General features: G+C 42.5%; 1 long non-coding RNA gene across 1 annotated transcript in view; it reads left to right on the top strand.

Moving 5' to 3' along the window:
* The first annotated feature begins 2,615 nt into the window (after window positions 1–2,615).
* The window catches only part of LOC135107554 (uncharacterized), a 100,259-nt gene continuing 78,409 nt past the window's right edge, over window positions 2,616–24,465 (top strand). The window contains exon 1 of the long non-coding RNA XR_010271822.1: window positions 2,616–2,868. This is a non-coding gene — a long non-coding RNA (uncharacterized LOC135107554). The remainder of the gene's footprint in view (window positions 2,869–24,465) is intronic.

Raw genomic sequence — 24,465 nt, forward strand, 5'->3', positions numbered from 1 at the left:
GTGACAGTGTTTAATATAAAAATGAATGATAAATGCGATTCGGTAAATAATAATAATAATAATAATAATAATAATAATAATAATAATAATAAAATACTAATATAAAGACGAAAATTAAGAGAAAAGATTTAGTACCAAGAATTCCATGACGTAGCGAAGGAAATCTGAGAGAAAGAGATGGAGGAGTGAATGTCAGAAGGAGAAAGAGGCAGAAGAGGAGATGGACGTGAAGGGGTGGAGGTCGAGGAAGGAGACAAAAAGGGGAAAGAAGACGATAACAACGACGGGAGAGAGAGAGAGAGAGAGAGAGAGAGAGAGAGAGAGAGAGAGAGAGAGAGAGAGAGTATGTATGTGTGTGTGTTTTATTCTTTAGGAACGACGGCGAAGAGTCTCGTGGGTCCATCGCAAATGGTATTCCCCGGGGCTTTAGCTGGTGGACCAATCATTGTGGTGGGTCCCAGAGAGAGAGAGAGAGAGAGAGAGAGAGAGAGAGAGAGAGAGAGAGAGAGAGAGCAGAAACTATCCTCCCCCTCTCCTTCCTTCTACCTCCCCCCACCTCCTTCCCTTCATCCTTCTCTCTTGTCTCCGCACCCAGCCGCCACCACCACCGCCGCCTATTATTTGCAGCTCCTTCACACAACGGTGCCGAGACGGAGGGAAAAGGAAGGGGACAGAGGCCGGGAGGCAGGGAAGCAGGGAGGACCAGCGAGAACGGACGAAAGGACACACACACACACACACACACACAGGAACATTCTCTTCCTTTGCTTCTTTTCTCGTCGTCGTCGTCGTTGCTGTTCTCCTCTCGTCCTCCTCCTCCTCCTCCTCCTCCTCCTCCTCTTCTTCTCTTGTCTTCTCTTCGCTTCTCTTTATTTTTCTCGCACAACGTTACTGCCTTCTTTCTCAAGCCTAATTTGTCAACTGTTTCTCGCACTTGGCATTCTCTCTCTCTCTCTCTCTCTCTCTCTCTCTCTCTCTCTCTCTCTCTCTCTCTCTCTCTCTCTCTCTCTCTCTCTCTCTCTCTCTCTCTCTCTCTCTCTCTCTCTCTCTCTCTCTCTCTTCCAAACATCGAGTGAGAGAGAGAGAGAGAGAGAGAGAGAGAGAGAGAGAGAGAGAGAGAGAGAGAGAGAGAGAGAGAGAGAGAATGAAAAATAATGGAGTTTTAGGTCTGGCCTGGGCCTCTCTATATCAGGTTCCCAAGACCTTCTGGGGATGAGAGGGGCGTGAGGAGGAGAAGGAGGAGGGGAAGAAGAAGAAGGAGGGGAAGAAGAAGAAGGAGGGGGAAGAAGAAGGGGGAGGTTGCCAGTTCTCGCTAAAAATTTCGTGCGTGATTTTTGTTCGACCATCGCCATTTTCAAGGTCATTGAGAGAGAGAGAGAGAGAGAGAGAGAGAGAGAGAGAGAGAGAGAGAGAGAGAGAGAGAGAGAGAGAGAGCTTTCTTGTAGGTTTCCAAGGGGAAAGAAACTAAGGGGAGAAGAGGGAATCTCTCTCTCTCTCTCTCTCTCTCTCTCTCTCTCTCTCTCTCTCTCTCTCTCTCTCTCTCTCTCTCTCTCTCTCCATTTGTTTATTGCTTCATTGGCCCCTTTTCCTTTTTTTCTTTCCTCTTGTACGAGTTAAAGTCAAGAGGGTTAGAGAGAGAGAGAGAGAGAGAGAGAGAGAGAGAGAGAGAGAGAGAGAGAGAGAGAGAGAGAGAGAGAGAGAGAGAGAGAGAGAATTTTATTAGCCTTCCATGAAAAATTAGTGTGTGTGTGTGTGTGTGTGTGTGTGTGTGTGTGTGTAGTAGTAGTAGTAGTAGTGGTAGCAGTAGTAATGGTGGTGGTGGTGGTAGTGGCAGTAGTAGTAGTAGGTAAAAGAAGCTCTGTAATTATAACACACACACACATACACACACACACACACAAGGTCACCCTAGCTGCCGCGACCTCCCATGACCTTCTCTTTCTAGAGGAACTTGACCTCTTCCTCCTTTCCTTTGCTCTCTCCTCTCCCTTCCTCAAAGCAGTCGGCCTCCCGTCCCTGCCCCCTCCCAGCCCCTCCCATCATCCACCCCTATTCCCTCCCCACCCAAACCACAATGAACCCCAAACATGGACGCTGATGACCTGTCCCCTCCCCCCTCTCTCCCACATTCCCTTATACACACACACACACACACACACACACACACACACACACACATTATATTCTTTTTGAGAGCATGCGAAGACTTGACATTGAGAGAGAGAGAGAGAGAGAGAGAGAGAGAGAGAGAGAGAGAGAGAGAGAGAGAGAGATTCATGAAACCGAAGCTGGATGCCGAAGCTTTAGTCCCATGTCTGCTACACACACACACACACACACACACACACAGTCACTTGATCCACACTGTAAAATGTTTGTTTTATTTTTTTCCTTGTCACTCATATTTAAATATCATTTGTATGTGCTCCATTCTATGTGATGATTTGTTTTATTCATTATTTATATCATAGGAATATGTTTTATGCTCTCTCTCTCTCTCTCTCTCTCTCTCTCTCTCTCTCTCTCTCTCTCTCTCTCTTAATCGAGTGTTGACTTGGTGGTGATGAATGGCTGGGCTGTGTCATGCGTGTCGAAGCAGTCGTGAAGCAGAGCGGCGAAGCAGAGTCATGAAACACCAAGTCTGGTAAGCAGTCCTACACCACCTCACCAGCCACCGCGCCGCCGCAGCACTCCTTACACGGCTCCTGTTGCTCCTCGTGAAGGCTTTTTAGTATTACATGCGTTTGTGTTCATGCTGCTCTGTGCTTTCTCGCATGCCCCGTACTTCTTATCACGTTCTCAGGAGTCTAACAAGGTGATATTGAACCAGGGATACATTAGAAGAGACAAACGTGTACAGCATCATGGGTGAGTGTATTTCCTGTTTAGCTCATTATGGCTGATCATGCAGTATTTCTTCTTCCTAGCCTTCTTGTTTTGTTTTTGTTCTTCGCGTTCTTCTTGTTCTTCTGGTAAGTAAAGTTATATACTTAATTGTTAAATACGCCATTCCTGCAGCAGTGTATTTTCCGTTACCGTAATCTTCCAGCAACTCTCTCTCTCTCTCTCTCTCTCTCTCTCTCTCTCTCTCTCTCTCTCTCTCTCTCTCTCTCTCTCTCTCTGCAGCGGTAATGGCGTATATGACAGTGGAATACAATGCTATTTACCGGAAAGTGTATACATGCGTTGTACATAAACACTTGCATATATATATGAACAAGATGGAGTAGTGTATCACATTAATTCAGTAGTGATTCAACGATGAACTGTGAGCAACTTCAGATTATACATCATTAATTGTAGGATGAAATGTGACTTAGGGACTTTGTATTGACATCTGAGCAACGTACTGTAGGTTTTCAGATTATATTAGTGATCTGCTGAAGAATATTGGTGATTAAAACGTCACGAAGAAAACGGATAAAAGGGAAAGGATGCAGTGACGAACAAAATAATTAGGACACGTATTTCGATGTATTTGAACTCGTACCTCTTCGCCTCCTTTCTCGTATTATACATACAAATACAATATTTTTTGGTGAATGTTTAGTCATTATTATTGTCCCGTTAGTAATAATATCTAACGGGTGAGATCTGGACGAGAAATACTCCCGATTTATACAAGCGTAATTTTTAATGTTATTAGGGAAGATTATTATTATTATTATTATTATTATTATTATTATTATTATTATTATTGTTTTTGCTGCTATGTGCATGGTTATCGTTGAGTACAATACCATTTTTATGGGTATAGGAGATCGTTGAAGGGAGAAAATAAAACCAAGAAATGTCCCCAGAATTACACCGAATAAAAAAAGAAAGTTAATTTGCCTCCACACCTGCTTCCTACACACACACACACACACACACACACACACACACACACACACACACACACACACACACACACACTAATAGAAAAAAAAAATAGAAAAAGAAAGTAAAATGTTCAAGAGGTTTGCAATATGGATGTCCCGGTGCTTCGTTGTTGTTGTTGGTCCCATTAATGAATTGATTTAGAAAGGTGAGCGCGTCGGAGCGATTGTCTCCTCTAATTAGACTAGCCAGCGGCATGTAATAACGGGTTTGACATTCCCAGATTAATTAATAGACGTGTAGATTCTCTCTCTCTCTCTCTCTCTCTCTCTCTCTCTCTCTCTCTCTCTCTCTCTCTCTCTCTCTCTCTCTCTCTCTCTCATTTTCTTCACACACACACACACACACACACACACACACACACACACACACACAGAGAGAGAGAGAGAGAGAGAGAGAGAGAGAGAGAGAGAGAGAGAGAGAGAGAGAGAGAGAGAGAGAGAGAGAGAGAGAAATTAAATGGTCTATGCAACCACAGGGTAAGCATTTACGTGGGAATGGGAGAGGGTGGGAGCTGTCCTGGTGGTGGTGGTGGAGGGTAGGGTGGGGAGTGTGTGAGTTCCCTGGGAGTGGCGAGAGGGAGTGGGGTTAGTGATGAGGAGGGGAGGGAGGGAGGCAGGGACGCAGGAGGAGGCAGTAATTATTGTCGACTGAAAACAATACCAATCAAGAGTGAATGAGTAAGTTTACCTCTCTCTCTCTCTCTCTCTCTCTCTCTCTCTCTCTCTCTCTCTCTCTCTCTCTCTCTCTCTCTCTCTCTCTCTCTCAAGACCACCACTGTCCCTCCAACCTTTACCTGAACTGTCATCCTCTCTCCCCCACGCTCACCACCACCACCTCCTCCTCCTCCTCCTCCTCTATATCCCTTCGTCAGCCATCTTGAGGGGGAAGAGGAAGGGGAATAGATATAGTGGGGTGGGGGGATGCTGGATACTGCTGACTGTATATAAACAAGACCGAGGAGGGAGTGGGTAGTGGGGGGTATTCTCAGCCCATGCCTTAACCACCCCTCCCAGCTTGCCTTTACTTCTTCCCCTACCTTTGCCCTCCTCTCCCCTCCCCTCACTTGTGCACAGGGGGTAGGGAAGGGATTAAGGAGAGGGGGTTAAGAAACAGGCGTGTTGGGGGAGGGGTAGAATGCTATGAGAGAGAGAGAGAGAGAGAGAGAGAGAGAGAGAGAGAGAGAGAGAGAGAGAGAGAGAGAGAGAGAGAGAGAGAGAGAGAGATCAGTACAAGGGGTTATGAACTATACTGAGATGAAGGAAGAGGAGGAGGAGGAGGTCTTGTGTACTAAAAGTAGAGGGAAGAAGCGAGAGGAGAAGTGGGAAAAAAGAAGAGGACAAAAGGAGAGAGACGAGAAGAGGAGAAATGGAAGATGAAGAAAGGTGGAAGAAAAAGGATAAAGAAGAGACGAAGAAGAGAGGGAGTAGCGGCGGGAGTTGGGGGGAGGAAGAAAGAGGTGGAGGAGTAAAGGGAAGATGAGGTGTAAGGAGGAGGAGGAGGAGGAGGAGGGGTATGGCAGCGGGGCATCTTGGAAGAAACTCCAACTTCCCACGGCCTTGGTGCCAGCTAGGGCGTAGAGGATGTCGTACCGCGCCGCCCTGCCATCCCCTCCCCCCACACCATTCACGTCCCCCACCAACCACCACCACCACCACCACTCACACACACACACACACACACACACAGACTGGACAAAGTGTGTGTGTGTGTGTGTGTGTGTGTGTGTGTGTGTGTCGATGCTTGTGATATCAGACAATATAATGAGAGAGAGAGAGAGAGAGAGAGAGAGAGAGAGAGAGAGAGAGAGAGAGAGAGAGAGAGAGAGAGAGAGAGAGAGAGAGAGAATTTTTGCACATGTCCGCCTGTCTGTTTCGCTGCCTGTCCGTCTGTCTGTCAGTTTGTCAGTCCTAAACCTTATCCACCACCATCACCACATCTACTTCCACACCCAAATACTCCTCCTCCTCCTCCTACATCACCTCCACCTCCTCCTCCTCCACAACCGTAATGTCATATAGTCATACCTCCTCCTCTTCCTCCTCCTCCTTGCACCTCAGGGAATCGACTACTAATTTACGCTTAAGTCGTTACTATTATAAACTACTGCTGGTTATCATTGTTGTTGTTTTTGTTGTTGTTGTTGTTCTTGGTGGTGGAGATGGTTTTATTTTTGTTTTATTTTATGGTTTATTTCATATCATCCTATCATCTTCTCATTAATTGTTATTATCGTTCAGGTCGAGTTAATTTGTGGATCAGGTGAGGTCAGGTTCGTGTGTGTGTGTGTGTGTAGATGACAATGCTGTACGAGCATTAATGATTATTATTATTATTGTTGTTGTTGTTGTTGTTGTTTAATTGATATGGTATTGCTGCTGCTACTACTACTACTACTATTACTACTACTACATTATTATTATTATTATTATAATTATTATTATTATTATTATTATTATTATCATTATTATTATTGTTGTTGTTGTTGTTGTTATTTAATTAATATTGTATTGCTGCTTTTGCTGTTGCTACTACTACTACTACTACTACTACTACTACTACTACTACTACTACTACTACTACTACACACTCTTACTACCATACTTCTCCTCCACCATCTTCTCCTTAAATACATTTCCTTCAACGACTGTATAAATATTAGGAACTCTTCCCACGCAAGTTATAGAGAGTAACACTTTTCTTAAAAAAAAAAAAATATCTTGAGACCAGTGTATACTTAACATTTTGTAAGCCGTAAATATAAACCAGGCATTACTTTACCATTTGTAAATATCATTAGATGAAAGATGAGATACGTATTTTTTTTTATATTCTCTTTGCACTTCTTTCCACTAACATTCAAAAGAATTTGTATATCTGTTCTCGCGTCGCCCTCCCTCTTCCTTTCTTATTGATCGGCCAGTGTAGTTCCTGTAATTTCACAAACAGCCTTGTAAGGACGAACAGGTTTGTTGCTCTTTGCTTTTCCTTTGTATTCCCTCTCATCCTCCTCCTGCACCTCCTCTTCTTCACCTACATCAGCCACTCCGCGCAATACTTAAAACCACAACAACAACAACTTCTGTATGACTATAAATTGATCCAGTCCTGTCTTTACACTTTCTATCGCACTCGTTTTTACCACACCTGTTTACCAAGCCTGTTCCACTCCGCCGCTACCATCCCATTTGTGAGCCAACCGCTGCCTGTCTCTTTGCACAACACCTGTCTCGTCTGAACAAACCCGTAACGAAGTAGGAGTAACAACCTGCTCGTCTAGCTAGCAGATCTTACCTGTATCGTGTTTACCTGCCTGGATTTCCTTTGTTAGATTAAAAACCTCACTCAGGTACGCCAGCATGCTGCGCCTTGCTAGGAAATGCAAATTACCTCTGCTACTGTTGTTACTGTTGCTTCTACTACTACTACTACTACTACTACTACTACTACTACTACTACTACTACTACTACTCTCCTTTTCCTCCTCCTCTTACCACTACTACTACTACTACTACTACTACTACTACTACTACTACTACTACTACTATACTACTGTTCTCCTTTCTCTTCCTCCTCTTACTACTACTACTACTACTACTACTACTACTACTACTACTACTACTACTACTACTTCTACTACTTTCCACGTATATTTTGTCCACTGAAGACATATATGTATTTAACAATTACTAATAATTTATAACTGAGACAAAACAAGCCAAAGAAAGCTCGTAATAGATAATTAAAGTAGTTCACCTCCAATAACTGCACCTGATATTAACACACAATTATAACCAGACCCCCTCCAAAAAAAGTTTGGTGCACTGTGTAATCTAGCTGAAGCCTAATTAATAATGTGTACACTGCCAGATATTGCTTTAACATTTGCTCCCCCTACCCCAGACACTTTCATTGCTTACCTCCAAAAACCTGATGGGGATGATACTGCGTCTGCGTCTGCGTCTGTGGCTCGAAGTGTTAATAGGCAGTGTTGGAGGGCAAAGGTCACGGGGCCCTTCAGCGCTTCTTAATGTAATATAGTTTTGTGGTGCAGTGTGACGTGCGAATTTTGTCGGTGATAAAATTAAGTGCTTCATAATATGCCACCACTACTACTACTACTACTACTACTACTACTACTACTACTACTACTACTATTCCTGATTATCCTCACCGTAGTTCCCACATCGTTAAATTAACACAGGAAACAGAGAGAGAGAGAGAGAGAGAGAGAGAGAGAGAGAGAGAGAGAGAGAGAGAGAGAGAGAGAGAGAGAGAGAGAGAGAGAGAGACGGGGAGGAAAAAAGGAGATAAAATGTTTGGGAGATTTCAAGATCAGAAATACATATTAGGAGTGAGGCAATATGAGAGAGAGAGAGAGAGAGAGAGAGAGAGAGAGAGAGAGAGAGAGAGAGAGAGAGAGAGAGAGAGAGAGAGCTTATCTCTACTGAAAAGATTGGGGACAAGCTTGCTGGTGGGGATAGGGGAGGTGGAGATGCGGGTACAGTAGTTACAATAAAGAAGAAACAATAATAATAATAATAATAATAATAATAAAAGAGCAAACAGGAGCAAACTTGTTGGTCCTTAAACGGCTAGCTGTTTGTGGAAGGCTACATTATCTAACATACGAGAGACAGACGGACGCTACACAAATAAAAAAGGATAATATGAGATTATGGATGTGTGTGTGTGTGTGTGTGTGTGTGTGTGTGTGTGTGTGTGTGTGTATATGTGTGTAAGTGTATCATTATGTTTTTATATGACATTTACAAATTTGTGGTCAATAATCTATCTGTCTGTATCTGTTTATCATTCTATCTATAAACCTATTTATCTCTCTCTATGTGTCTATCTGTGTATCTATGTATCTATCTATATCTATCTGTTAGAACATGTAAATTATAGAAATAGGACAGAGATAAACGAAGGATGATGAAAGGGGGTGATCAGGAGGAAAGGAAAAGGAAATTAGGAAGGGGAGGGGGTGGTAGCTGTGAGGAGCAAGGGAATTTGGGGTGTGTGAAGCGGGCGGGGGGAAGTGAGGGGGTAAGGGAAAGGTGAGGGAGGTGGGGGGGTGAGTATCCCAGGAGTAATGGTGGGAATTTCGTCAACAGGAACTGGACTTCCTTCTCACCCTCCCTCTCCCTCCCATCTCTTCCCACCCCCTCCCTCAACCCCCCTGCTGCTGCTCTCTCTCTCTCTCTCTCTCTCTCTCTCTCTCTCTCTCTCTCTCTCTCTCTCTCTCTCTCTCTCTCTCTCTCGTCCTGCATTTTTTTCCTTTCGCTCCTCCTCCTCCTCCTCCTCCTCCTCCTCCTCCTCCTCCTCATCCTCCTCCTCCTCTTCCTCCTCCTTTTTCTTCTTCCTCCTCCTCGTTTTCTCTTGTTACCTACTACATCCTGTCCTTTTTTTCCCTCTCCATTTATTTGTCTCTTTGTTTGTTGTTTGTTTATTTAATATCATGGCGTGATTCGTGTGTGTGTGTGTGTGTGTGTGTGTGTGTGTGTGTGTGTGTTAAAAGACTCTAATGGAATTGATAAGATAAGGATTACATACCTGCATCACTTCCTTTCCCTCCTCCTCCTCCTGCTCCTCCTTCTCCTCCTCCTCCTCCCTTCCTATCCTATCCCACCCTTAAAATGCTTCCGTGGGAAATCTTAGTATGGCACATCCTCTCTCTCTCTCTCTCTCTCTCTCTCTCTCTCTCTCTCTCTCTCTCTCTCTCTCTCTCTCTCTCTCTCAAATTGTTGTTGTTGTTGTTGTTACTATTATTATTATTATTATTATTATTATTATTATTATTATTATTATTATTATAACGAAAAGAAATGATAATGCAATATCATCATCATCATCATCACTTACAACAGCAGGAAGACATCATCACCACCATCACCATCAAAAACCAATAATAACAACAACAACAATAACAACAACAACAACAGCAACAACAACAACAATAAAGATAACAATAAGGATGATAATGGAGAACGTAGTGGGATGCGAAAGGAAGGGGGATGAAAGGGAGAGGGAGGGAGGGAGGAAGGAAGAGGGTGTGGGAGGAGGAGGAGGAGGAGGAGGAGGCAGAAGACTTGGGCAGACGAGATGAGTGGAGACTGAGGAGTGGAGGGCATAGCTGGTAGAGGAGGAGTCGGAATGAAGGGAAGGAGAGAAGAAGGAGGTGGGGGGAGGGGGAGGAGGGTCGCCGTATTCATGTTACAGCGTTGAAAGAGGCGAGGTGAACTCAGAACTCTCTCATCCCCTCTCCCTTCTACTCTTCCTTTCTCCCATATACTCTTCCCCCTCTCACTAACACCATCCATCCATCCCACTCATAGCCTACTGCCCTCTTCCCTCCTCCCCTCTTCTCCCTCCCCTTCAGCTCTTCACCCAATGAGGCATAACACCCCCACCAATGCTCCCCCTCCCCCCAGCATCTCTCAGCCTCAGCCTCTTCCTCGCACTCCCCATTACTTCTGTCGTCTGTTTGGATGTTGGTTCTATGCTGCCCAGACCTCCCACGCAACTTGCTTCCACAAAAATCTTGCTGGCTTAGAGAGAGAGAGAGAGAGAGAGAGAGAGAGAGAGAGAGAGAGAGAGAGAGAGAGAGAGAGAGAGAGAGAGAGAGAGAGAGAGAGAATTGGTCTTGCTATTCAAACTTCTTCCTTTTTCAATTTTTTTGTTTTTCTTACCTCTTTCCTCCAGAATTTTGCTTTCTAAACTTCTTATTCCCCAAACTTTCTTTTCCTCAGTCTTGCTCTTCAAACGTCTTTTCCCCAAAATCTTGATCTTGAAACCTTCTTGTGACGTCCTGCTAAATCTTTCTCCCAAATCCTCCTCCCTTCATAATATTGCATCTCAAACCAGCTCCCTCAGGATTCTTTGTTCCTCAGTGTCCTTTCAGACTCCTTTGCAGACTACTCCTATCTCCCTTTTGCCATCATTTGCTTCACACCAACAAAGAGCATTGGCAATGATTCAAGGGACTGTATGCGCTTCCTTGGTGGCGTTATTGCTTACAGTAAGACTCGATCCTCCTCTCTGGTGTTACCTATACGGCCGCCACGTATATTATCGTGCTGTATAGAATAGATGCGTGGACATGCAAAGAAATGCTCGCGATGTTCTAATCGATAAATTGACTGTGTTCATCAGGATTTTGTTAAATGTGCTGCTGTTAACCGGTCATCAGTTCTTTTCATCCGTTATTGCTTGCCCCATCCATCTTAGGCCGACCCTCCGTGCTGACAACGCTTCCTGCGCCATTATGTATGTTGCCTGCGCAGACAAACCACGTAATTACTTCCGGCATTGAAGATGATGGCGGTATATGCATCCACCAGTGTTTATCTATCTGTCTGTCTGTCTGTCTGAAAGATATCCTATAAAAGATTTCACAGGATTTTAATGATGTTGAAATGGAAAGGCTGATATTGGGTTAAAGATCAGTTGATTATAGGCCGAGGTAATTTCAGATATTCACGTAAATCCAGGACTTTTTAACCTTCATATCTCCAGTCAAGGGTTCCCACCACCAGGTCGTACACGTTTTCCGAGTGCCTTCTTGTTTTTAAAGTGACAAGGAAAAAGCTAGAGGTCGTTAGTTACTTTCTCTCTCTCTCTCTCTCTCTCTCTCTCTCTCTCTCTCTCTCTCTCTCTCTCTCTCTCTCTCTCTCTCTCTCTCTCTCTCTCTCTCTGCAGAATCCACTCTTCAGTTATTCCTACGCTAACCGACGCCTCAGTGATTGGTATCCGTGGTTCATCAATGAGCTTTACGCAACTTACAATCTTCAATCACTTTCCAGTAAATCAGGTGTCATGAGACGAGCGCGTAGATCCCGTCAAATACAGATGGCAGTCTTGTATGGAAGTAACGTACGGGGCATTTATATGAAGTATCTGCCATGAAGTACAGTATGGTCGGTTAGGGAGGCAGAGAAGCTCCATCCCGAGACTATAATGTTAGACAGTCACGGGTTGTTACTGTTCATTCTTGCTCATATTCAAAATTTCGATTAATCTTGCCGTTAGATCTTTCTAGCATCTCTCTCATAACGTTTATTTTTGATGTTTTAACCTAAATAACGTAAGTGTAAATGTAAATACAGTGATCCTGTGTCATTTATTTCCCCGCACTTTTGCAGTAATAACAACGAGAACAACAATAACGAAACAATAACAACAACAACAATAATAACATCAACAACAGTAGTAGCAAAATCATCTCCTCCTCCTCCTCCTCATACCACTGCTACTACTGCTAACCTTAGTACAACAACAACAACAACAACAACAACAACAACAACAACAACAACAACAACAACAACAACAACAACAACAACAACAACAACAACAACAACAACAACAACAACAACAACAACTACTACTACTACTACTACTACTACTACTACTACTACTACTACTACTACTACTACTATATACTTGTCCTAATAACCCATCCACTCACATACCCCCTCCAGTTCCTCCACATACATACAGGTCGTGCGAGGTCGTGCCCTGGTGGCCGTGACATCATGGGAGTCGCCGAGAGGGGACTGGCCGGCTCGGGTTACGGGGCCAAATGTCTCCTTGAGGCCGGCTGGCTCCGTGCCCCTCACCCTGCCCCACTGCTCTTCCCCCTGGCCTCTCCCCCCTGCCTTCCCTACATCCACACCCCAGCCTCCCTTCTCTTCACGACTCACCCTGACACTTATCCTTGCCTGTCCCTTCCCTCAACGTTTTTTTCTTTTTTTTTTTTTTTTTAGTCATTATGAGAGACAAGTCAAGTAATGCTATATACAAATTAAGAGACAAGTCGTGCTAATTGTTCCCCTCTAAAGAAAGCAATGGAGGAAGTGTGTGTAAGAAAGTTGGTAAAGCAATCAGGCATGTTGTTCGTTTGTGTACCACTAGCTGGGATGGAGTGACGGTACAGAAGTGGAATGAAAGTAAGCAAGTTTCATCCATCATTGTCGTGAGAAACGAGTGAAGACGTGCCGTTTGTAAGTTCAGAAGTATGACAGAGAAATTAATGACAGCAGATAGCAAGAAATATAAGCGAAAGGCTTTGTCCAGCGGTACCGTGGGAGGAGAGTGAAGGCGTGCTGTCAGTAAGTTGAGAAGTGTGACAGAGGATGGCAAGAAATAAGAGCGAAAAATTTTGACCAGCGGTACTGCGAGTAGAAAATGAAGGCGTGCTGTTAGTAAATTCAGAAGTGTGACAGTGTAAATAATGAGAGAAGATAGCAGGAAATGTAATACTGCGGCGAACAGTGAGAGGTCACAGACATTAAATTAAGGAAGTGATGGGACGAGTTGTATTCCTCAAGCCCTCCTTTCTATTGTGGAGCGATGGGAGTGTGTATTCTGCCTCTCCTTTCTCCGTAAGATGTGCGCTTTATGGATGTATGAACAAGGCCATTATTAAGATCCGACATCTAAGAGTGGAAAAAAAAAAAAAAGTGGCGGAGACTTTGCAGGGCGCTCAACTCCCAGGAGGTTTATTTTAGCAAGTGTTGAGATACATTTCAAGCTAGCATGCTTAAAAAAAAGACACTTTAAGAATGTATATTGTAGTCGATTTAATGCTTGCTTAGGAAATGTTAATGTTGATTGTAAAGACAGGAATCAGTTGAAGGCCTGTCATAGAAAAATTGACACTAGTTTGCTGTGATTTAATGGGCATGTTTATTGATTCATTGATTGATTTATCTTAGCCATACATCTATCTATCCATACCTATCTATTTACGTTTTTTGTTACATTTGTGTAAAGGAGACAAGGAGACGTGTTAAAAGTACAAATGCACAACGAAAGAAAAAGAAACCCGCTAAGTGTCCACTGCCAAAGAAAGTAAAAAAAAAAAAAAAAAAAAGAAAAAAAAATGGTGGGCAGTTTTGTTTCGGGGATGGTTTGATATCCCTCTCCTAAGAGTCAAAGCAAGGAGAAAAACATACAGGCAGATAGTCCAGAGTTTACCAGAGAGAAACTGAGGCACTGATGTGTGTTAGGAAATGCGAAGCCTGGCGCTGTGCAGTGTCTCCTCGTGACTGGCATGGTATTCATGTTTAGAGTCGCCTGAGAAAGGCTGCTGAAAAGTGTAAGACTAAATTAGAATATCTTTCTATATTTAACATCTTTGGGAAACGCTTATTTGTCTGTTTATTTATTTAGTTATTATTTTTTGTGCACTTTGCCTTACTCCTTGAAAAGTAAAAATAAAAGAAAAAGAAAAAAAATGTATGCTGGTATAGATACAGACGGAAAACCTTGACGAGGCGATATGTAAGCAAAGAGACAGAGGTTTTCAGAATGATTACCGGCATAGCAAATCCAGCTGAAGCCATGGTACTGATGATATTAACAGGAATGGTGATAATATGAATAATAAAAAAAATCCTTCCGGAGGGATAAGTAGGTTAATGATAAAAAAAAAGTGAATGAAAAAGTAAATACAAGGAAGAAAGACGAGGAATAGTTGACAGTGAACAGTGTAACACAGACGTCATAGTAAAACAAAACAGCAACAGAAACAGAAACAACAACAACAACAGAACAACAACAACAACAACAACAACAACAACAGCAACAACCTTTACTAAAATAGCAGCATCAGCAGCAAGAACATCAGTAACAACAACAACATCAACAATCACTATAGCATCAGTAGCGACAAAAACAACAACAATAACGATAACAACAACAACATAAACAAGAACACAGAGACACTACGAGTAACTAAAAGCCTGGCACTGACATGAATGGTTCCTAACACACCTACGTACAACAAACATACAAACAGGCGCCCCACGGTAAAGCTGCAGCAGAGGGCGTGTGAGTAGAAAACATGAGCCTTTAAACATTACTAGGAAGGAACAGTGTAACATTAACGTACAGAGTAACATCACCACACCCACCCACCCCTCCTCCACCATCCAACCCTTCCTTGCACCTAGCACAATCCTACTCACCCTTACACCCATCATTCATCCTCTCTCTTCCTCATCATTCTACTTGTCCTTGCATCCATTCACCCTCCCCACCGTGTATTCTCTCCCTCCGTTACTTAACTCACCCTTGCTTCCACTCACTTTACCCTCCTAATCACCCTTGCATCCACTCATCCTTCAGACCCACCACTCGTCAGTGTTAACTCAGTGACTGTCTAGATGAGGCAAGCTGGCACAAACTATGAGGAGGGAGAAGGAAGCAGACAGGTGAAGGTTAAGATAGGGAGTGAAGAGAGAAGCAAGTTGATGGTAATGAGCTGCAGGCTGGTGAGGGTGAGAGGATAAGGGTGAGGTAGGATGTAGAGGGTGGGAGAAGGGTGAGGCAGGCTGGTAAGGGTGAGGCAGGCCAGGGTGATACATGAGCTGGGGTGTGATAAAATATGCTCCTGCCTCCCAGATGTGCACCACTTATTCTCTACTCATTCTCTTCTTCCTCTTTTTCGTGTCTTCATCTTTATCTTCATCTTTGTTTTTTTTTTTTACTTCTCCTCTTTCCTTTTTCTCTTCTTTCCTTACTCTTCCATGCCTTTTGTTTTCTCTTCCTCTTTCTCCTTCTCTTCTAGACTTCCTTTTCTCCCTTCATTCTTTGCTTCTTACTTCCCTTTCTTAATTTCATGTTTTATTCTCTCTCTCTCTCTCTCTCTCTCTCTCTCTCTCTCTCTCTCTCTCTCTCTCTCTCTCTCTCTCTCTCTCTCTCTCTCTCTCTCTCATTCATCCTTTTTAATCGCTTCTTGCAGCTTCCCTTATTTCTTATGTTCTTATGTTCTTTTCTCTCTCGTTGTCTTTCGTCTCTTTAACTTTCCTTTCTTATCCCTTTATCCAGCTTTCTTTCCTGTACTCTTCGCTACTTCATTTGTCTCCCTCCCTATCTATTTCTATCGTTTCCTTCTTTGTTCCTACTTATTCCTTATTTTTTTTTGTCTGTTTTCTGTTATATGCTTCAATCATCATCATCATCATCATCATCATTCTTCTTCTTCTTCTTCTTCTTCTTCTTCTTCTTCTTCTTCTTCTTCTTCTTCTTCTTCTTCTTCTTCTTCTTCTTCTTCTTCTTCTTCTTCTTCTTCTTCTTCTTCTTCTTCTTCTTCTTCTTCTTCTTCTTCTTCTTCTTCTTCTTCTTCTTCTTCTTCTTCTTCTTCTTCTTCTTCTTCTTCTTCTTCTTCTTCTTCTTCTTCTTCTTCTTCTTCTTCTTCTTCTTCTTCTTCTTCTTCTTCTTCTTCTTCTTCTTCTTCTTCTTCTTCTTCTTCTTCTTCTTCTTCTTCTTCTTCTTCTTCTTCTTCTTCTTCTTCTTCTTCTTCTTCTTATCATCATCATTGTCTTTCACCTCGGAGTCCCCATCTGTGGAGGGAACCACAAATGTCCCCAGGTCCGACTGTTCTTCTGGTATCGACCCTAAGTGTCTTGACACCTCCTTCAACTTCATTAACTTCTGCAACGTTCGCGGTCTTAGATCTGATTTTCAATCTGCAGAACATCACCTCACCTCTACTAAACCTCATCTTATTTTCCTCACTGAAACACAGGTGTCTAAGGCAACTGACAATAGCCCCTTTTTCTGTTCCCTTCTACTTTCTCGATCCTCATTTTCAATCCAAAGCTGGATGTTGCGTCTATGTGCGCAACGACTTAACCTGCTCTCGAGCCCACGCTCTTGAATCTTCCGAATTTTTTACCATCTAGCTACGACTACAGAGTCACTCTCATACTAAATTTATCTGTGCTGTATACCTCTCACCTAACCCCTCTGAGTATAAGAAATTCTTTGACTACTTAACTTCCAAAGTAGAGCACATTCTGACTCTCTTCCCTTTTGCGGAGATCTACATTCTTGGAGACTACAATATTCACCACCAGCTTTGGCTTTCCTCTCCCTTCACTGACCATCCTGGTGAACTAGTCTTTAACTTTGCTATCCTCCACGACTTAGAGCAATTGGTGCAACACCCTACTCGTATTCCTGACCGTCTTGGAGATACGCCCAACATTCTTAACCTTTTTCTAACCTCTAGACCTGCTTATAGTGTTACCCTATCTTCTCCGTTGGGCTCCTCTGATCACTATCTCATATCTATATCTTGTCCTATCGCTCTAATCCTTCCTCATGATCCCCTAAGTGGAGGTGCCTCTGGCGTTTTGCCTTTAATATTTTGGGGGACCTGAGGAGGTATTTTGTTGATTTTCCTTGGAATGACTACTGCGTCCGTGTCAGAGACCCGTCTCTGTATGTCGAGCGCATAACAGAGGTGATGTTGTCTGGCATGGAGGCGTACTTTCCTTACTCTTTTTCTCGACCAAAATCTCCCAAACCTTGCTTAACACAGCCTGTTCTCGTGCTATACATGATAGAGGGGTGGCCCACAAAAAGTACTTGAGCCTTCCATCACCTGAATCTCATGCGCTTTATATTTCTGCCCGGAACAATGCCAAATCTGTTCTCTAGCTAGCCAAAAACTCTATCACTAATAGAAAGTGTCAAAATCTTTCAAGATCTAACTCTCGTGACCTCTGGCACCTAGCCAAAAAAACATCTCCAATAACTTTGCTTCTTCTTCATTCCCACCTTTATTTCAACCAGATGGCAGCACTGCTATCACATCTATCTTTAAAGCTGAACTCTTCGCTCAAACCTTTGCTAGATACTCTACCTTGGATGATTCAGGGCTTGTTCCTCCCTTTCCTCCACCGTCTGACTACTTCATGCTACCTATTAAAATTCTTTGCAATGATGTTTAGGCCCTCGCTGGCCTAAACCCGCGGAAGGTTTATGGACCTCATGGGATTTCTCGTATTGTTCTCTGAAACTGCGCCTCCGTGCTTGCAGCGTGCCTATCTGCCTTTCCTTCTCGCTGGAAGTTTGCCTACATTCAGCCTGTTCCTAAAAAGGGTAACCTTTCTAATCCCTCAAACTACCGTCCTATTGGTTTAATTTCCTGTCTATAAAGTTTTTGAATCTATCCTTAACAGGAAGATTCTTAACCTATCCTTATCAGGAAGATTCTTAAACATCTATCACTTCATAACCCAACCTTCTATCTGATCGCCAGTATGGGTTCTGTCAAGGCCGCTCTACTGGTGATCTTCCGGCTTTCTTTACTGAGTCTTGGTCATCTTATAGAGATTTTGGTGAAACTTTTGCTGTTGCCTTAGACATCATAATCTTTTGATAGAGTCTGGCACAAAACTTTGATTTCTAAACCACCCTCCTACGGCTTCTATCTTTGTAACATCATCTCAAGTTTCCTTTTTGACTGTTTTATTACTGCTGCTTTTTATTACTGCTTTATTACTTGCTTGTAGTTTTATTACTGCTGACCTGAGTCTTCAGCCTCTTTCTCATCGCCGCAGCGTTGCTTCTCTTGCTATCTTCTCCCACTATTTTCATACTAACTGTTCTTCTGATCTTGCTAACTGCGTGCCTGCCCTCCTCCCGCGGCCTCGCTACACAAGACACTCTCTCACCAGTATTTTCAATCATTCATCCCTTTCTCTGGTAAACTCAGGAACTCCCTGCCCGCTTCTGTATTTCCACCTTCCTATGACTTCAACTTCAAGAAGGAGGTTTCAAGACACTTATCCTTCTATTTTTAACTGCCACTTTGGACCCTGTTTGAGGACTGGCATCTCAAGTGGGCTTTTTTTTTTATTTGATTATTGTTGCCCTTGGCCGGTGTCCCTCCTATATATATAAAAAAAAAAAAACCCGAGTAGGTTTATTAAATCCCATTGCATCACCACCACCACCACCACCATCATCATCATCATCATCATCATCATCATCATCAGTCACCATCAACACCATCTTTGCTGATGTCCTCGTCCTCGTCCTCCTTCCTTTTCATTTCTCTTCTTTTCTCTTCCCTAAATCCTTACCTACTCTAGTCATCCTGCTCTGAGGGTATGCGAAAGCGGAGGAGGAGGAGGAGGAGGAGGAGGAGGAGGAGGAGGAGGAGGAGGAGTGTCATCTCACGTTTTTACTGTAAGTCTGTCAGGCTGAGCTTCACGGGGTGTGCGGGGGTGTGTGGCTGGGTGTGCAGGGGTGTGTGCGGGGCTGGCCAGGCGGCGTGGTGTGCGGCGTGTGGAGCCATCGGCGGTGACACGGCCAGCTCCTCGCCGTCTTATTGGCCAGGACTGAAATGACGCTGGCCAATCACAGGGTTCCTGTCGTTTCGCAAACATTTCACGTGAAATGGAGAGAGAGAGAGAGAGAGAGAGAGAGAGAGAGAGAGAGAGAGAGAGAGAGAGAGAGAGAGAGAGAGAGAGAGAGAGAGAGAGAGAGAGAGAGAGAGAAACAAGTTTAAGGAAATGTAAGAGGAACTATAATTGACATGAAATTTGAACTATTTGAAATTGCAGGATTATTATTATTATTATTATTATTATTATTATTATTATTATTATTATTATTATTATTATTATTATTATTATTATTAACTACTACTACTACTACTACTACTACTACTACTACTACTACTACTACTACTACTACTACTACTACTACTGCTTCTAATGATACTACTATAATAATAATATCACCTTTTCCATGCACAAGTGGAAAGAAGCACTAGAGAGAGGATATATATATATATATATATATATATATATATATATATATATATATATATATATATATATATATATATATATATATATATATATATATATATATTCATTCCTCTATTGATATACAAAATCATGTTATTTTTTTCTTATTTTTTTCCTGGGCAGATGAGTTCCGTAGCGAGGAGTTCCCAGCTTTCTGTTCTCGCCTTTCATTGTGTCACGTTGGGAATGTGAGGATATGCAAGGTCAGCAAGGGAGATATAAATATAATTTTCTAAATCACGGGAATAAAAGTTAGAACACGACAATATCAGACAGTAGAATGAGTCAAGCAAACACTGGTTCACAGGGAGGCTTGTGGATGACTGGAACAAATGTGTCGGTCGGGATTGTGGTGAGCTGCGTTTTGCGGTCTTCTTACTGTAATGTTCTTATGCTTTTATAATGATTAATGGTAATTGATGATCTATACATTTTCTTATGGTATTACCAACACTTTCCCTTTCTGGGGTGTAACATAGACCACTATTGGTATTTTGTAGCAAGAACACACACACATACGGCAGGACAGGATTGCTAGTCTTCCACTCCCACCGGATAGTCTCATTCACTGCTAGATGTGAAAGGGGAAACTCAATTTATCTCCGTCCGGTTCTGGATTCCAACGTGAGATCTCTCGAGTTTTTCGAGTTTAAACCGAATAAGTAGTAGTAGTAGTAGTAGTAGTAGTAGTAGTAGTAATAGTTGCAGTAATAACAACAATAACAACAACAACAACAACAACAACAACAACAACAACAGCGCTGATGATAATGGGGTATAAATATTCACTATTGAATTGAATAATGAATGGAGAGAGAGAGAGAGAGAGAGAGAGAGAGAGAGAGAGAGAGAGAGAGAGAGAGAGAGAGAGAGAGAGAGAGAGACTACAGAGGGATTCCCATGGGAGATATGACCTTCGGAGGAGAGAGAAGGAAGAGGAAGGGGAGATGAGGAGAGGAGAGGGAAGGATGAGGGGAGGAGAAACCAATTAATCACACGGAACACCTGTGCATCTTACCTGCAGTTGTGTACGAGTGTTCACCTTGTTGTGCGTGTGCATTGTGGTAGTGGTGGTGGTGGTGGTCATGGTGATGGTGGTTGTATTACAACAACAACAACAACAACAACAACAACAAAAACTACTACTACTACTACTACTACTACTACTACTACTACTACTACTACTACTACTACTACTACTACTACTATTACTACCACTACTACTACTACTATGTACTATTATTATTAGTAGTAGTAGCAGTAGTAGTAGTAGTAGTAGTAGTAGTAGTAGTAGTAGTAGTACTATATTATTATTATTATTATTAGTAGTAGTAGTAGTAATAGTAGTAGTAGTAGTAGTAGTAATAGTAGTAGTAGTAGCAGCAGCAGCAGCAGCAGAAGTAGTAGCAGTAGTGGTAGCAGTACAAGTATGATTATCATTATCATTGCTAATTATTTATTATAGTGATCGTTATTTCAGTATTCGTTAATTTATTTTTATTGTTATTTTTAGTTTAATCAATTTATTTTTAGTTTAATCAATTTATTTACTTATTTACTTGTTTATTTTGTGTCGCCTTGCTAGATAAGGGAGAGTTAGTTTTGTTAAATGACTGATCATCACATAATAATAGTAATAATAATAATAACCATTATAATCGTCATCATGACCATCATCATCATCATCATCACCATTTATATATATATATATATATATATATATATATATATATATATATATATATATATATATATATATATATATATATATATATATATATATATATATATATATATATATATATATATATATATATATATATATATATATATATATTCCTTAGATGATGATAGAATGATAGTGTTGATCAAAATAATAATGCAAATTATTATATATCTTGTCAGATAAAATTATTTGTTTATTTATTATTTTATTTTTGGCACGTGTAAGGAAAACACACACACACACACACACACACACACACACACACACACACACACACACACACACACACACACACACACACACACACACACATATATCCGGGACCTGAGAAGCTGTCGTCCTTGCTACTTCCTCCCCTTCACCGCCCCCCCTGACCCCATCACCTCTTTTCGCCCCCCAATATCCTGGTGACCCTCCCCCTTCCCCCAGGCAGTGCCACGGGTGATGGGGAGCGTGGAGGTGGCACTCCTCTCACCCCTTCACTCCCCTCTCCCCTTCACTCCCGACTCTTCTTTCCCTCTCACTTCTTTGCCTTGAATTACATCGTGGCGTTTGACTATCCTATCACTTCACCTGACATCATCTTCCTTTCTTTAACCTGTTTTGAATTACCCACAGCAGACTTACAGGGAATCTCTGCCTAAACCCGTTGATCTTAAGTGTGTGCTCAGCCTCCAAGCTAATGTTGTTTACTGCCCTGGCGCAACCAATCCTGAGAATCACATGCATTTCTCCTTTACTTAGAAATTCAATGTGCCTTGAAAAAAAGTTTATATTAAGAGATTCACATTGCATGAAGGATTTTCCACTACGGAGGGAAAATTAAAAGATGAGGTAATGGTTAGTTTACTGTTAAAGAATGTTGGCAATACGTGATTCTCTTATCAAGGGGCCAGTATCAGTTTCTCGATTTCTAACAGTGTGGTGGATTTTTAGACTGTTATTCAAATGTCAACTTCTGATATTCCTATACGACATAATGTACTATATACGTTCATATTTTCGTCCTTGCTACATTACATCGTTTTCTTTTAATGAGATAATTCAACTTATTGCAATTTATCGCAAACAGTCGCGTCATGACCAATAGATTTGCTGTTTTTTGCCTTTGCTTTTCTTTATGTACTTGTCAGTTGGTGCCAGAGGGAATGGATGGATGGATGGATGGATGGGATGGTATTTGTTGAACGGGAGGGGGGATGAGATGACATGCCCATACATTATGTCGTGGTCATAATTCGAGTAACATTCTGCATCTACTTCCATGTCTTTTCTCAGTATGAAATCCTCATATCAACTCGCTTTCTTTACACAAAGCATGATAAACAAACGGCTTCCAGCAGGTTAGCACAGTGGAATGCGGTACGTTAATGAACTACTGACTCCATTGTATCGCGTAGACACTTCAGCACCATGTGTGTGTGTGTGTATGTGTGTGTGTGGTTGTGTGTGTTGTTATATTTTTGGCTGCAGTGTGTCAGGACGAAACAAGAACAAATGCACAACCACCACCACAATAACAAAAACAACAACAACAATAACAACAACTACTACTACTACTACTACTACTACTGCTGCTGCTGCTGCTGCTGCTGCTGCTGCTGCTGCTGCTGCTGCTGCTGCTGCTGCTGCTGCTGCTGCTGCTGCTGCTGCTACTACTACTACTACTACTACTACTACTACTACTACTACTACTACTACTACTACTACTACTACTAATACACTTGTTTTACTATGAGAGAGACTGCGTACGCTTATCGCTAATTTTCCCCACAAGAAAAGATCCTAAGGAGAGAGAGAGAGAGAGAGAGAGAGAGAGAGAGAGAGAGAGAGAGAGAGAGAGAGAGAGAGAGGGATGGAGAGAAAATCTGTGTCGGCATAAATTATACAATCAGTTTCTCTCTTCCACGTCTCTCTCTCTCTCTCTCTCTCTCTCTCTCTCTCTCTCTCTCTCTCTCTCTCTCTCTCTCTCTCAAGTGAAGGAAAGATGAATGAAGCAAGAATTGGTCCCGGATGTGTGTGTGTGTGTGTGTGTGTGTGTGTGTGTGTGTGTGTGGCAATCCCGGTGTAAGTGTCCTTGTGTGTGCATAAATGTATTCGCTTTATGTGTAAATATGAATATGTATGTTGCCATATATTCGCTGATTGTGTGTGTGTGTGTGTGTGTGTGTGTGTGTGTGTGTGTGTGTGTGAGAATACCTATCTACACGTGTGTATGAATACCTAAGTAGACCTTTGTGTGTGTGTGTGTGTGTGTGTGTCTGTGTGCTCGCGCGCGTATGTATGTACGTATGTATGTATCTGTGTGTGTATATATATATATATATATATATATATATATATATATATATATATATATATATATATATATATATATATATATATATATACACACACACTCACGTAAATTAAGTATACTTTTGCTGTACGACTGAGCACAGCATCATGTATGTAAATTTTGTGAGAGAGAGAGAGAGAGAGAGAGAGAGAGAGAGAGAGAGAGAGAGAGAGAGAGAGAGAAATACCTGTGTAGACTCGTGTGTGTGTGTGTGTGTGTGTGTGTGTGTGTGTGTGTGTGTGTGTGTGTGTGCGTGGCTCAAGGAACGGGTCGCGCATCTTCAGCCCCGCGGGGAAGAATCTTCCTCACGACGTTCGCGGCTCAGCGCTGCCACGCCGCATTGCCATGCCGCCGCCGCAACCTCCACACACGGCCTGCCACTCCTCACACTGGCGCCACAAGCTACCTGTAGGATGTTCACGGTGTCCTAGGGGCGTCATCAGCTTGTGGTGGCAGTGCAGAGGCGTGAAGAGAGTGTAGGTAAGTGTTGAGATGCAGTGCCCAGCGTTGGCATCACTGTTTGCTCCATCGTGACCTCATGCTGTAAGGACGTAAGCGGCTCTCTCTCTCTCTCTCTCTCTCTCTCTCTCTCTCTCTCTCTCTCTCTCTCTCTCTCTCTCTCTCTCTCTCTCTCTCGGGTTTATTCAGTCGTGGGAGAGAGCAAAATGTTGTTGGCTCTGGTGGTGGTAGTGGTGGTGGTGGTAGTGATGGTGGTTGGTGGTGGTGATGTTGGGGATGGTGAAAGTGACCACCATTTCCCCACAGACATACATGGCACCAAGAAATTGCCACACACCACCACCACCACCACCACCACCACCACCACCACTACCATAACCATCACCATATCACACATCACCATAACCACAATCAACTATATCACCACCACTACCACGACCGCCACTACTGCT

Source organism: Scylla paramamosain, chromosome 15 (assembly GCF_035594125.1).
Source record: "Scylla paramamosain isolate STU-SP2022 chromosome 15, ASM3559412v1, whole genome shotgun sequence".
NCBI lineage: Eukaryota > Metazoa > Arthropoda > Malacostraca > Decapoda > Portunidae > Scylla > Scylla paramamosain.